Below are 16,070 nucleotides of genomic sequence, written 5' to 3' on the forward strand. Positions count from 1 at the left end.
ATGTCAACTCCTCCTTTTAAACATCATCATGAAATCATTCACATTACATGTGAAACCACCATAGCCATTACATCAACGTCAAGATCTACATGATCCAAGTATCATTACTTGGGAACATCTGCATCAATCAACATATGTAAGTATCAACCTATCATCATATAGATAAGAACTCATCACCATGTCTCCAACAAAGCAACTTTGAGTAGTCATCCGTGTATCAGCACTATGTATCTTGAGCTCAAGCTCATTTGACAAAACTTCTTGATATCATCAACAGCAACAATCCTTATCCTTATGAAGATCACCATGTAAGCATCATCAAAGGATCAACCATAAATCTGATCTGGACATCTACTATGTAACTTCAAGAACCATATGAGAGTTTATCATAGACAACTCACAACATCATATCATAGCAAGATATATCATTTAGCCATATAAGAATCATCACCAAGGATTATTAACCATAATGCCAACAATTAATTACTAAAGGCATATTCTCACCCTCAACCAGTGCCATCTGTTAGATCTGATCATGCATATATCAACAATAAGCATCAAAACATCATCATCCTCAAGTTAGGATCAAAACACTTCTAGACATCATACAAGTAACAAAACATTTCCACACATCCTCAGCAGACTTGTAACCAATAGAGCAAATAATAGACTGAATCATATCAGATCTTTTTTTTGATCCTGTCCCCACTGCTTTTCTTCAGACTGACATATACGCGACTTTGCAGTGTCTAACTCACGTATGTACGCGACTTCCCTTTAAGGAACTTGCGTATTAGTTTCAGAACACTGATGTTTTACACTTTCAGCTCCCCCTGAGTCTGATATGTCTGTGCTGTGCTGTGTCTCAGTACATTGTGATGACTGTACTTCCTTCTTCCTCCATATCTTCAAGTGTGATGAGGTTTTCTTCTTTTGGTGTGATGTCCATCCTTTGTTCCTACATTCCTTTGTTATATGTCCAAGCTTGTTACATGCATAACATCTAACATGTTTCATGTTCCTCCTGTAGCAATCAGCAGCTTTGTGACCAAACATATTGCAAGCAAAACAATATCCATTAAAGTACCTTGAGTGTGATGATCTTTCTGCATGATGGTCTTGAACCCTTCTTCTTCTACATCTAGCTGCAACATGTCCAAGATTATGACATACATAACATTCAACATTATTCATAGGAGGAGTAAAAGATTTTCTTTGAGGAGTCTCTTTCCTTGATTGTTGATGGGGTTGACCTTTCATCTCCTTGTTGATCATTTTAGATTTCTCTTTAGAGTTCCTTGCCTCACCTTGTGAACTAGATTCACCTTCAACAGATTCATGAAAACCAAGACCAGTCTTGATAGCAGGAGACCTTTGACTACTAAGAATATCTTCCAAGACTTTAGAACTATCTTGAAATCGTAAAAGCTTATCCTTTTCTTCTAGTTTACCTTTCAAGATATTTACCTCAACCTGAAGCTGTTCTTCCTTTTCAAGGGATTGCTTTTTCAAATCTTCTTCATCTTTCCTTCCTTCTTCCATTTGTTCCCTTAGTTTGAGAATCTCCTTTTCTTGTTCTTCATTCAGATCCTGCTGCATTTGACGAGCTCGGAAGGCACATTCTAGTTGAGATGTTAAGCTGGTGGCTTCGTTTTCTTGTATTGCAATAGCTTGGAGTAGATCTGTATTCTGCTTCTTTGATTCTTGAAGATCTCCTTTTAGTGCGAGGATTGTAGCTTCAAGATTTTCATAGTAGCTGGATCTATCTTTGAGTTTCTTGATGGTTGTGCTTCTTTCGTTGACTTCTTTTCTTAATGATGTCACTTCATGCTGCAATTTTTGACATTGGTCTTCCTTGTCCTTGAGAAGCTTTCTTACCTTGTTTCCTTCTTCTAGTTGGGCCTTTAGTTTGGTAACTTCTTCTTTGAAAGCACATTCCCTTTTGTTCAATAGATCTTATTGATCTTTAACTTTGTCTGCAAGCCTTCTAAATACTGCCTCTATTTGATACTTTTCTTGCTCACCCATAAAAGCATGTTCAGTAGTTTCACTATCACTTCCATCACTTTCACAAGGAAATATAGTAGGAACATTAGAGGATAACACATTCATACCTGATAATGATTCTGAATCTGAAGAACTTCTTATACCTAATCCCCAATCGACTCTCCCACTGTCATAGATCTTCTGAGATGTCTTCTTCTCCTTATGAGCTTTCTTCTTAAGCTTCTTTCCCATTGTTCCACGGATCTCCTTCAAGCGATCAAGCTTCTACCAAAGGACCTGCTCTGATACCAATTGTTGGAAATAATACTGAGAGGGGGGGGGGGGTGAATCAGTATTATCAGATCATTAAAACTTTTTCAATGCTCAAAAACATATACGTAACTTCAGTTAAGTGAACCCGCGTGTACACGCTGCTGTGTCTAAAGCAACTAGTGTATATCCAGAAATCTTATGATTCAGTTAGCTTATCTTCAGTAAATGCATCAGAACATTATTAACCATATTAACAGTAAACAAGTGCAGTATAACAGAACAGATCATCACACAAAAGCCACACACATGAACACAAAGATATAAGGTGGAAACCCAATGTGGGTGAAAACCACCTGCTGCAAGTCATCTCAATCTTCTTCTTAATAAGAAAATCCTTTTACAATATTTGTACTGGTGCAGTCTTATACCAGTACGGGAGCTACAACCCCCTTTGCTCTTGTACTAGCCGATCCATTTACTAGTACACAGGCTGCTACCTGCTACAATGCTCCAAAGATCTCCCTTAGCTTTTGTACTAGCTTAGATACTAGTACGTAGGTGCTTGCCTACAATCTTCTCTCCTCCAGGTACCACGTTTCATCAATTTTCAGACTGGATACACTGAAGCACAACAATAATCTGAAAGGCCACTTTTCATCCAATTTTCATACTGGACCCATAACTATCATTGAAGCTCAAAACAATCATCAAACTCTGAATCACTGAAACCCTGTTAACAACACCGTCACCAGAACACAGAGCAGACACAGAACTCTGTAATAACCTTCAGACCCATCTGCAACTTCAAATATCAAGCTTTACAATGTATACACTACTTCGATGAATCAAACCCGCGTGTATACGCGCTTTTGCCAAAGACAACCCGCGTACAGATCTAAAAATAATTTCTCATAACTTGCAGCTGTACCAGACATCAGTCATACTCATAACACTTATAGAAAAATACATGCGTCAGTATGTAGATCTAGAATAAGCATCATAAAGATAGTTCATTTCAAACCATTTGATCCCGATCTCTCCTTAGATCTTGTTCTCAATCTGCCGGTGAGATCCCTCCTTAGCTCAAATCAAGCAATGCATCATCAACCCATAACCTGCATACTGGATTTCATACTTCTTCAGATATTCAAGACATTTCAGATACACTTGCCTAATGATTTCCTTCTCCTTATATAGCTTTAGGCCTTGTTCAATACCAAGAGCCAAAACCATAGAAATCCAATACCATCAACTTCAAAACTAGGGATCAACACGTCCGTCGAGACACCAAGTTCCAAAACCATAGGCACAACTTCCAAGGAATAACCGCCGTGGACCAAAGATAAGATTTCCACATACACGCGCTTTTACTGAAGCCAACCTGCATGTACACGCGACTTGGTATATAGCGAACCTGCGTATACGCGACTTGGTATATAGTGAACCTGCTTGTATATGCGACTTGGGCTTAATGAACCTGCGTGTATGAAATTTCTCTTCTTCTTATAGTCTGATCATCAATTCCTTGTTGCTGACCTTCTGCACTATGATTTGTCATCAGTGTGGTTTGCCATCAAGGACAACACTTATCTCATAATGCCAACAGTAGTAAACATGACAAAGTACTTTGACAAAATGCTTGTAACGTTAAGACCATGCACTGCACGGGTGGGTTCTTATTGTTAGGCATCATAGGGCGAGGTAGAGGTACATGTGTGCCTACTCTTTGGCTTTATGGTGTGTTACTTATAATTAATTTTATACTGTTGGGATGGATTATCATATGCATTTTCAATGGAAATGGATCATGTAACTAAATATTGGGCCACCAACAGTTAAATGCCAAAAATTTTACCATTGGATTTTTGAAAAATCATTGTATTATACAAAATAAAATATTTGAATATTGAATATATGTTGAGATTTTTCATTTTCAATGATATACAAATTACCTTAGGAAAAAGATAAGATTGGTATCTAAGAAGAGAATTTTCATTGTATACTCTGCCTTGAAAAATTGGTTGTGAATGTCGAATATATATTGTCATTTTTCCATTTCAATGATAAACAAATTATCTTAGATAAAACTTAAGATGATACTTTTAACCAGACAAGTCTCATCGTATAGCCTGCCTTGCAAAATTGGCTATGCTCTACTTTTCATCAACTTGCTTTCATTTCGTCCACTTTTTATCAACTTGCTTGGATTTCATCTTTTAAATCCTCTGATTTACATCAACTTCCTACTTCCTCTTTTCCATTCATACACTCAAATAACTATCATTATCAATATTGGTAATAGCTACATTGTTTTTCCATTTGGCCAGCACAAAGTACCTAGATTTCAAGAAAATGCTCCTAGATGCTTTAAGAGAAATATTGTTCTCGTCAGATTCAAGCTATTTTATGATGGGAAAACATGACTGAGGTTGATCCTTACCCTAAGATACTTGTATTACTACATTAATTATAATAGCGACATTCAAACCAAATCACCAGAGATGACCTGCCAAAAGTGGGTGAGAATAAGTGTATATCAAAAAACGGTAAGATATTGTAAAGGAGGATAATACTATAATAGTTTAACTGTAATTCTAAGAAGGATATGATGTAGGAGAATGTGTATAAACAAATTTTTCATAAATCTAACACCTTCTTTAGTATGAATTTGATTAAGAGAAGGGCTATATACTTTTACCCAATCGCTATTTTTGTACTTTTTTGTAGGCTTGAAATGATGGAATACTTTTTGGAGTAGTAATTTCATTTTCTCCCTATTGATACCATTTGCTGTTAAAACTTGTTGAAGACCCCTATCAAGCATGGCACATAAACATATACGTATTTAAAACATAAAGAACTTTAGGTTGAAGTTTAGGATTTGATGAACATTTTGCAATCATGCAAAGGTCAATTAGAATTCATACCATGAATAAATGTTTGCAGTGGCATATATTAGGTTTCTTTGGAATGCAAATGGATTCAACTACACCATTACATTTGAGTTTCCTTGTAGGATTCATGTCTAATGTGTTAGGTGCTGAGAAGGTACACATGTGAAACTATTTGTTTCCATTATTCTCCTTTTTTTTGTAAAAAATTTCCATCTTATGATGTTTGTTTAATACGAAATGGAACCAAAATCATGAATACACACTTGGGAAGGATAAATGGTCAAAGAAAATATCATATTAATAGTGACCATTTTTCATTCAACCTTCTCTAATAACTAATTGATCATAAAAGAAGCAGACATGATTTTAGCTGGATGTTTTGTAGCCGTAATGAGCCTAGGAAAATGCAATGGACAATTTCTCACATAAAATCTGGGCATTTGAACAGGCTTTGGGTTCATGGAAGAAGCTCTTCCATTTGGAATATGAACCCTTCTTACTGAGGCTTTTCTCGACATTATACCAAGAACATAATTACATCAAAATGACAAATTCTCTTAAGTGCAACTCATATAAATAATAATCTTAAACAAAATCAGAATAAAAATATAACAGGAAATCCACCAAAGTTGATAGAGATAATTCCATTTCTCCTTTATAGTTGTACCTTCAACGGAGCTTCTACACAATCAGACAATCTATTTTCTAAGGGCTAGATTGCAAGTGTTGAGTTCAAGCTCATATTTTTTATTAGCCTAAACTCACTTTGCAATATCTGATGTTTATTACAGATTATGAGCACATATAGAAAATTGATTTCAATCTAATCAAATTGTGATCGATTAAAACATCAATACTACATTAACTTATTCTTACCATGTTGGTATGTGACACTTCCCTCTTGATTTTAAATTTTTCTCCAGCATAGAATTATGAATTTTTTTGGTGCTTGTAAGTCAGAGAAAAATCAATTTTTCCTTCATTCCATATTTTCAATGCATGTCCTTCTCTTTTCTTAACTTGAAGTTGTCATATATCATGCCATATGTGATTTATTTCAAGCTACCAAGTTTCTAAATCCAGTAAAATTGAACAAATGTAATAAAAAAATAACATGAAGTATGTGTACATACCTGACTTTTCTCTAACAAAGCCTCTGAGTCATTCTTTTCCACCATCTCTATAGTATCATCATGGCAAAGAGAAATATGATAATTCAAATCTCCATTCCATCCTTTAAATACATGCCATTCTCTTTGATAAATTTGAAGTTGTCATAGAGCATTCCATATTTGATTTATTTCAAGATACTAACAAATCCAAAGTGGGATGGAAGTATCTTCTTGGACTGCAAACAACACTTAAATATTACCCAACATCAAGCATCCTGTTATGAAACCAGCTCAAGAAAAGATAGAAAAGATAGATCAACGCCTTAGAATTCAGCCTCTTTGAGGGGGAAACCTCCTTTACATTACATAAATGAAAAATTCTTGGATGATACAAATGAAAACACCTCCTTTCTATATATAGGAGTCTAAGGCATCACAATATAACCTAGCCGACCTAACAATAATAATATAAAGCCACAATAATAACAATAGTGGGCTTCTATGGGGCACAAGAGTAACAATATGGGCACTACATGGGTACATCAATATAATAAGTGGGTTATACTAATAACAATAAGGGGTTACACTAGTAGTATAGGGGCCTAACACATCCAAACATATATATTTATTTTTTAATATTTTTGTTGCTACATTTTTCATGGTTTGATGAGATTAGAATTGATTGTATCCCATCACAAATGAGGAAAACTAGCTGTGGCTTTCCCATCAAACTTTTCTCCCATGGAAAACTCAAATTCAAGCTCTGTTGTTGATATTTAAGGGATTCCATAAAAACATGTTCTAATTCAATCTTCTTGCACATCCAACAACTCTTGTAATTATGAAGACTATGAGGAGCTGAAACTAAGAAAAATATGACGCATTTAAATACATGCCTAAGTTAAATTCAAATGTTCAAAATTGAAATAATCATGAAATGTGTTGATAATTTTCTCTGGAAGTGTCTTTCATACATTTTTTGAACTAATAACAACAATTTTAGCATTGTAATGGAACTTATAAGTGCAATATTGTAAATGGTGATCTAGTGCCAACTGTTCAATTACAAGAATACTATGCACATTGTCGTTTTGAGAAAGTAGACTTCTTGTAATTTTCCCTGCTTTTGTATCAAGAATGTAGTGTATATACTTAAGTTCTTATATTGACTATCCATTTAACTACCACTTTTTTACATTTAGGCTTTTGCAATTCAAAATATCTAGATAATTTGTGAAACATTATCTCCATAACTGATGTCCTGTATGCTTAGATCAGTCCAAATTAAAGCACATACATGACGACTCTTCTACGTTCTCAAAATGATCATATTGTCTAGAGCATATAAAAAACATTTGAGCTTCACATAACTAATGAAATTTACTTAATTCGCAGTCAGTGGTCCAATTCTCAGATATATTTGACATTCATATTAGCTCATTATTTTTTTTCAAGAGGGTTGTTATTACATACCATGTTTATGCATAAAAATTGTAGGTTATAGCAGTAGAACCTTTCAGTGCTAAGACTGTGCAGGAATCTATGACGAACTTGTCCATTGTGGTAGGAAAAATTGTAACTTGAGAGCTAGATTAGTTCATACCTACGAAAAGTACCTTTGGATCATGTTCTCCAAACCCATATTTTTTCATATTGTCTATTCAAACTCGTGGGTTATTAGACTCAGAGAATTATTAATATGTTTGACAATGCTACATCTGTGTTCTAGGATATTTGGCCTGGATTATGATAAAATTTTGATTTCTAGTTGAAAAGAGTTGCAACATTGAATCATGTATTCTTGTAAGGAGGGAATTTCTCTATTAAGTATTTTTCCTTCTAATGTGTTTTACTCTCATTGATGGTTTCTTTGAGTCACTAAATCAGACATATCTTTGTGCTATATTTAGTTGAATTTTTATGAATGAGTGGCTTTTTTACTCTCTAGAATTTAGTCTCCTTCTAAAAACTTTGATACTCTGCAAACAATAGAACCTTTATAAGTTGGTGATTAGAGTCTCCAAAAAAGATTAGTAAAAAGGGTAAGAGATAGATCAAATCAAGAGGAGGCTTCCTTTTTCTCCGATCCCTTCATGACAAGGTTATTTTGGGCCTTGTAACAAGAACATAATTACATCAAAATGGAAAATTTTCTCAGGTGCAACTCGTATAAGAAACAATTTTAAACAAAATCATAATAAAAATATAACAAAAAATCCTCCAAAATCAATAGGGAGAATTCCATTTTTCCTTTCTAGTGGGACCTTCAATGGAGCTTCTACAAAATTAGGAAATCTAATTTCTAAGGGTTAGCTTGCAAGTAATTGATCAAACCAAAAAAGTCATAGATTTTCCATAATAGATAATGACATTAAATAGTCCTTTGTAGAGATTTTGAAATTGTACCATGACATGCAAAATGAGGTTATGATGTATAGCCTATTAGAACATCTCTTTCTGAAAATTTATCCTAGAGTTGTGCATAATTATTTTATTCAAGAATGGACCATTGTTTAGTCCTGTGGTTGGAAATGGATTTATCTTTGTAAATTGATGAATAGACAAGGATGAGGGAAATGATAGATAACTACTGGTTTGAATTTGCAGTAAGGGACTTGCCTTTATTTCTTTCCTCATTAGTATTTGAAAAATAATCATGACATTGTGGAAGCTTAGCTTGAGCTTTGACTTTGCACTAGTGTTGGTCTCTAGATTGGCTACCATATCCATGTCATAGCCTAGTGATTCCAATGATCTCTTTTTCATTATCGCAACTCTCTAGTTTATTTCCACTTCTGTTTTTAAGCATATTTCAGTATTTTCCGTTAATGAAATGAAGTATTATTTCTGATGCATCTCTATATTTATGGTTGTATCTCTAATTTGTTGAATTCCTGTTTAAATCCCAATCAGTGGTATCAAAGCAGTCTACTCTTTCTCTGTTTTTCTTTTCATGTCCCCAACAAGGTCAGGATATGAGGAGTTAGGGGTTGAATTGGTCAAACCTTTGCAAGACCAACATAGAAAATCTTGACGGCCTCCAATGGTGGATGAAAGGAAAGACGAGGGGGCAGGAGATCCTATCAAAATCTTGATCGAAGAGGCCCTCGAGTGAAAAAGGAACGTGATAATGGAAAAATTTGCCGAGATCCTTCAGCAGCTACCCAGGGGTGACACATCTACTTCCAACAGCTACTCTTGAAGCACTACACCCTTTAAGATACAAGTTAACTTTGACATTCCCATATTTGAGGGTCAGAAAGATGCAGACATTGTAGATAAATTGTTAAATATGCTAGAAGGGTATTCTTTTGCTCATGATTTTTCCAGCCAAGAAAATATTACTTTCGCTCTTCTCAAAGCCACTCCCCATGTCAAGGATTGATGCGAAACCTATAGTGACCAAAAGGATGAAAGTACAGCCTCACTATTTTCAGCCACTTCCACTTGGAATTCATTCCGGCATGCCATCAAGGAGCAATACTACCCTGGCGGAATCTATGAGGATAAATACATAAAGTGGACCACACTTCGGTAGGAAAGGGACCAAGACATGTTGGATTTTACCAATATTTTTCATACCCTTCTCACAAAGTTGGGTATCAAGGACTCTAAGTGGCATTTGGTACTCAAATACCACAGCTACCTACACAAATACATCCAAGACGAGATGGAGTTCCTAGACATCGCCTTGCTCAGCATAGTGTATCAATACACTATCAAGATTGAGCAGAAGTTTAAATAGAAGAAATGAGACTTTGGATATGCGAATCTAAAGCAAGGGAAAGGTGCTCCCAAACTACAGAACAAAGGACAAATCCAAGGCAGGGTGGCCCAAGACAACCTGTCAAAGCCATAAGCAAAGAACAACACCGCGAAGCTGAAGAAGGACACGGGAAAGTGGTGTGAGTTCCATATGAGATCCACTCACAACACAAGTGAGTGTCGGGCCAAGCAGTCACTGGTGGCCAAGCTAAAGGCTTTGGAATCAGATGCATGTTCCGACTGTGAGTCAGAACTCAACAAGGGAAATAACAAAGGGAGGCAGAGTATCGATGTGGAGCCCAATGCCACCATTGCCACCATGAAGATCTAGAAGGATGAACCCGATGATCCAGAGGAGGAGGAGTGCCTCTTCCACTCCCAGATGTGGGTAAAGGGTTCCCCACTCTAGTTCATTGTTGACAATGGGAGCCAAAAGAACCTCATTTTGGCAGAGGTCGTGAAGCGACTAGGACTACCGACCACAACACATCCCCAACCATACACCATCGGGTGGATTCACCAAGGACTGGATCTTCGCGTGAGCTAGCAATGGACTGCCTTCCATAAAACATCAATCCCTTCACTGATGAGGTATTATGTGACATTTCTCCCCTTGATGTTTGTGATGTATTATTAGGCAAACCATACTTATGAAAGTGACATGATGTGTACGAGTCAATGCCTCGTGTTGTTACTTTTACTTTGGGAAATAAGTTGCACAGGATACCATAGGTAGCAAAACCTACCGCCATCTCTTTGGTTACTACAAAATAATGCAATAAACTCATTTGCAAAACTCGTAAATTTGTCTTCCTGGTGATACGCCCTCAGTGAAAGAAGAAGATAGTGGCCATGACCTCCAGATATGGCCCCTCCGCATGACAACAACAGATGGACAAGGTCATCGAGAAGTACGAGAACATATTCACCTGCCCCGCAGGGGTGCCTCTGCACTGTCAAGTCAAGCACTCCATGGATTTGACCCCAAGTGCAGTGTTGCCCAATGGACCAATCTATTAGCGCTCTATTATGCAGAACGATGAAATCAAGAGGCAAATTCAGGAGCTGCTACAGAAAAGTCACATCTGGCCGAGTTCATTGCCCTATGGGAGCCCGGTCATGTTGGTACAGAAGAAGGATGGGACTTGGAGAATCTGTATTGACTATCGAGTGTCGAACAAGATCAATGTCCGAAATAGGTACTTGATCCCACAGATTGATGACCTTCTGGACCAACTAAAGGGGGGGGAAATATTTCAGTAAGATTAACTTGAAGTCAGGATATCACCAGGTACCAATCAAACCCTCCGATGTGTGGAAGACTACCTTCAAATATAAGGAGGGCCTTTTCGAATGGTTGGTTATGCCTTTCGGGTTGACGAATGCTCCTGCAACTTTCATGGGGCTGATGGATGAAATCTTATAGCCATTCACCAACTCATTTTTAGTGGTATACTTGGATGACAGCCTGATCTTCAGCTAGAGTTGGGAAGAGCACCTCCACCACATCCAACAGATTCTCCAAACACTACGGCAACACAAGCTATGTGCAAATTTCGAGAAATGCACTTTTGGCATGACCCAAGTTCAGTATCTGGGGTACATTATTGATGAACGGAGGGTGCATGTGGATCCAACCAATATCCAAGTCATTCGGGATTGGCCATCTCCAACCGCTCTGACAAAGCTCCACAACTTTCTGGGTCTTGCCAATTTCTACCATAGGTTTGTGTTGGGATTCTCTCATATCACTTGACCTTTGAGTCAAGTCACCAAGGGAAGAGCGAAAGAAAATTTCTTTTGGTATAAATCTCAATAGCAGGCATTCACAGAGTTGAAACATCGCCTCTGCTCGACAGTAGTTCTCGCATTACCATACTTTCAACAACCATTTGAGATCGAGATAGATGCCTTTGAATATGGTATTGGGGCAGTCCTTACTCAACACGGGCATCCAGTGGCATATCACAGTGAGACACTTTCAGACACAGTCCGAAAGTATCCCACTTATGACAAAGAGATGTATTCCATTGTGCAGGCCTTCTGAAAATGGAAAAATTACATTTTGGGGAAGAAAATGGTCATCCACATAGACCACCGGCCTCTGGAGTTCATACAGATGTAAGGGAAGTTGCATAATGATCGCCATCAAAAGTGGTCCACATACCTACAAAAGTTCCATTTGAATATCAAGTATAAGAAGGATAGCACCAATAATGTTGCAGATTGCCTTAGTTGACCACTGATCATGGCAAAAGCCACCTTGCTCAACTCTTGTGGGCACAAGACATCTGATTGGCCACTTCTCTACAAAAGCGACCCAAAATTTGGCCACACATAGCAGATTCTCTTGGAGGGTCAGCATGTTCCAGATTTTCACCTCCAGTATGCCCTATTATGCCACATGGGTCACCTTTGTGTTCCTTCAAGCGAGCATGCCAACATTATTTTGGAAGTTTACTACAGTCAAGGTGTTGGGCATTTCAGGATTAAGAAAATGGTGGCAGTACTGCAGAAGTATTTCTATTGGTCTATTCTTCGTCAGGATGTCGGGAAGTACATCAGATCTGGCACTACTTGTGCCATTGCCAAACCGACCATCAAGAAGCAATGCCTCTAGACTCCACTGCCTACCCCTAGTTGACCTTGGGAATCAATCTCCATGGATTACATGTCAGGCATTCCTTCTACTAAGCATGGAAACGACTATGTTTTTGTGGTCGTCGACATATTCTTGAGTATAGCCATTATGGTGGCCTGTAAGAAGAAGATCACAGCAGAAGCCACTGCTAAAATCTTCTTTGAACGAGTGTGGATACACTTTGGAATCCCACAGTCTATCATCTTAGATCAGGACAACACGTTCCTCAGTACATTTTGGTCAAGTCTCCAGTCGATGTTGGACACCAAATTCACTAAGTCCACAACTTTCCATTCCCAAGCTGATGGCCAGAGAGAGGTCATCAACAGGATGATCGTACACATTCTGTGCATGTACAACTCAAAGCATCCACACACATTGGATGAGAGCTTCCCCTATGTTCAAAACAGCTATAATTGGGCTATCCACAGCTCGACTGGCCACAACCCTTTTCAGGTGGGCTTGGGATTCCATCCACTATGTCCCATTGATGTGGCCATGCCATTTATAGCTACTCATGCAGATTTAGCTCATGTCCAGTCTGAAACTAATAAGGCAAACAACTTCATTGAGCACATCCAACATATTCCTGAGTAGCTCTAGGACATTCTGGAGAAATCAAATGTGAAGTTGAAGCAGCAACATGATCAACATCAGGTGCCACACAAGTTTCAGGTCGGCGACAAAGTCTGGTTGCATTTGTAAAAGGAACGCCTTACCAGAGCCTATCAGAAAAATAGACCACTTGGATATGGTGCTTACACCATTACCAAGGCTGTGGGAGACAATGCATTTGATCTCAACCTTCCCCCATTCCTTGGCTTGCACCCATTGTTCAATGTGGACTACCTTCGACCATATTTTCCACCATTACTAGACACATCCGAAATTCCAGAACAACTCACACAATAAGAGTTAAATCCAGGTTGCATGGAACAAGTTGCAACTGATCAGATCATGTACACGCAGATCAAGCAAAATCACTAGCAGAAGATCCAACTGTATCGATTTGTCAAAGCAGGCCAACTCCTTCACTAGGGCAAGTGGCTCACCAAGGACCAAGTTCAGTAGAAGTTTCCTCTTCTCATGGAGGAACTCAACGCAATGGGGACCATTGCTTCCTAAGGGGTGAGGAATGATCCAGGTGGATATTGGTGGCCACTCACCAATTCCACTTGGACCCCCACTATTGTTTCTTTCCTTTTTTAGTTTCGTTAATTGTAGCATAGTTTACTATTTTTAGCTGTTTTTTGGGTCCTAAACTTCTGGAGCCATTTTGAGGCCCTAAATAACCTCTTTTTTGGAAATCTACCACCAACTGTATTTTATTTCATTGTATTTTTTTTTGTAATCCTCTTAGAGATCTTTCCAACGGGGTATCATGCGTGCCAATCAGAGATAATATGACCAAGTCATGACCCCGGGAAGTTGGTTATCCAACTAACCCCAATAGGGCCCATAAACTCTTGGCTTTACATCTCCTCGGGTTATGGTTTCGGTTGTTTAGGGTTTGCTCTTATTGTTCAATAACAAAAAGGCCCTTGAACCTCATTGTAACGCGGTTCAGAGGCATGTAGCCACCGCATCTCTTCTTAGAGATAAGCTACCATCACCCGAGTTAGTTTATTTCCATTTCTCTTTGTAAGCATATTTCAATATTTTCCATTAATGAAATGAAGTATTATTTCTACTGCATCTCTGTATTTATGGTTGTATTTGTAATTTGTTGTGTTCCTGTTTAAATCTAGATCAACTTCTTTATTTTTCCTTTGACCAAGTCTAGTACCTTTTTCTTTTCAAGGATGAGGTAAATCCTCTTCTTCGACAACTTGTAGTTTGAGGCTCCTTCAAGCTTGTTCTCTCCCTTTATTGTGTTAGACATCTCCCTCAAATATCATGGAATTCTTCACTAAATTAAGCCTTTTGAATGGTTCCTTGATCAAGTGCTTGAGACTAATTTTCTCTTCTTTCTTTACCAAAGCTCTGATACCATGTTAGAAAATCATAAAATCAGAAATATTTTCTTGTACTTGATAATTACTTGTGATGTTCTTGGTTTGTTATTATGATTCTTTATATCTTCTTTCTTTTAGTTCATCAAGCAATTACCAAAGAAATATCATATAAAACAATGGACACCAGGTGTAGGCACTATGTCATGGAAAAAATCCCCTCAGAGAAAGCCCAATCAAAATTGTCTTCCTTTTAATAGTATTATTTGAGACTCTTCACCCTAGACAAAGACCCAACCTTCCCTCCACACCAAGTCAGCCTCCTAGATCTTTGACCTCTCTTCCAGTAACTCCGACCATGTAGCAGCTTCAGGTAACAAGAATCTTTTGGCATCAACAAAACTTGGAAGACTTCTATCTTCCAATCTAGAACACGAAACACAAAGAGAGAGACACCAAAATTTCGTTTTTCTTCTTGTCCTTAGACTCCACCAAACTCACACTTTATTTCGCTTCTCAGCTTCATACTTCACACTTCATCCAGCTTCAAGAGATATCAAACTTATTGTGAGAAAGTGTGCTCCAAATGAATTAAACTTGCTTGTATTTATAGGCTCCATGTGAGGTAGAATTAGTGTCCTTAGGATGTCAAATTGTTCTCTTCTAGGCCGACTTGATGTGGAGGGTACATAAATTACATTTAACTCAATACTTAACCTTTTTACATGACTCGAAAGTCCAAGATGGGTATCTTCAAAAGCAAAATGACTCTATTGACTTAGAATACATCCTAGAAGTCCTCAATGGGGACTTTGACCTAAAACATGGTGACCCAAGCATGAAACCCATGCTTTAATAGGTTAAAATAATAATAATACAAATTCTTTTCTTTATTATTTTGACAAGTACATTACAAGATGACTCAAGTACATTAGATGAATACTGAACCCAGTTACATTTTCCAACAACTTTTTGGTGGAACCATTCCCATAGTTAGAAGATGAAACACTTTTATGAATGACAGCCATGTTCTAATGATTAAATGGCATGTCATTAGTTCATGGGATGCAATTAAGATTCCCCTTGGTTACCTTGGGATAGTTGTAATGACCACTTGGAGACTCCGTGAGATAAATAAACTCTCACAACAAGTAATGAATATAAGAGTGGACAAGGGATGCATATATATCGGAAAATTTGTTTTGGTTGTAATAAGGATTCCAATACTTATAAATTCACAACTTACGTTGTAGGTTGCTAGATTTGTCTTTCTTTTATTTAATGTTATTATGAGTATGGTTTGAAGGTTGCAATATATTATTATTATTATTTATCATCATTATTTTTTAGGGGTAGTATTTTTAATAAAGTTCATTAGGCATCATTTTTATCTACCTTTGTATGCACTTCTAGTAGTTTTATTAATGCCTTGATGCATTAACATTGT

The sequence above is a fragment of the Pinus tabuliformis genome, chromosome 8 (assembly GCF_031772625.1).
Source record: "Pinus tabuliformis cultivar Carrire ecotype Pingquan chromosome 8, CPIR1, whole genome shotgun sequence".
NCBI classification, from domain to species: domain Eukaryota; kingdom Viridiplantae; phylum Streptophyta; class Pinopsida; order Pinales; family Pinaceae; genus Pinus; species Pinus tabuliformis.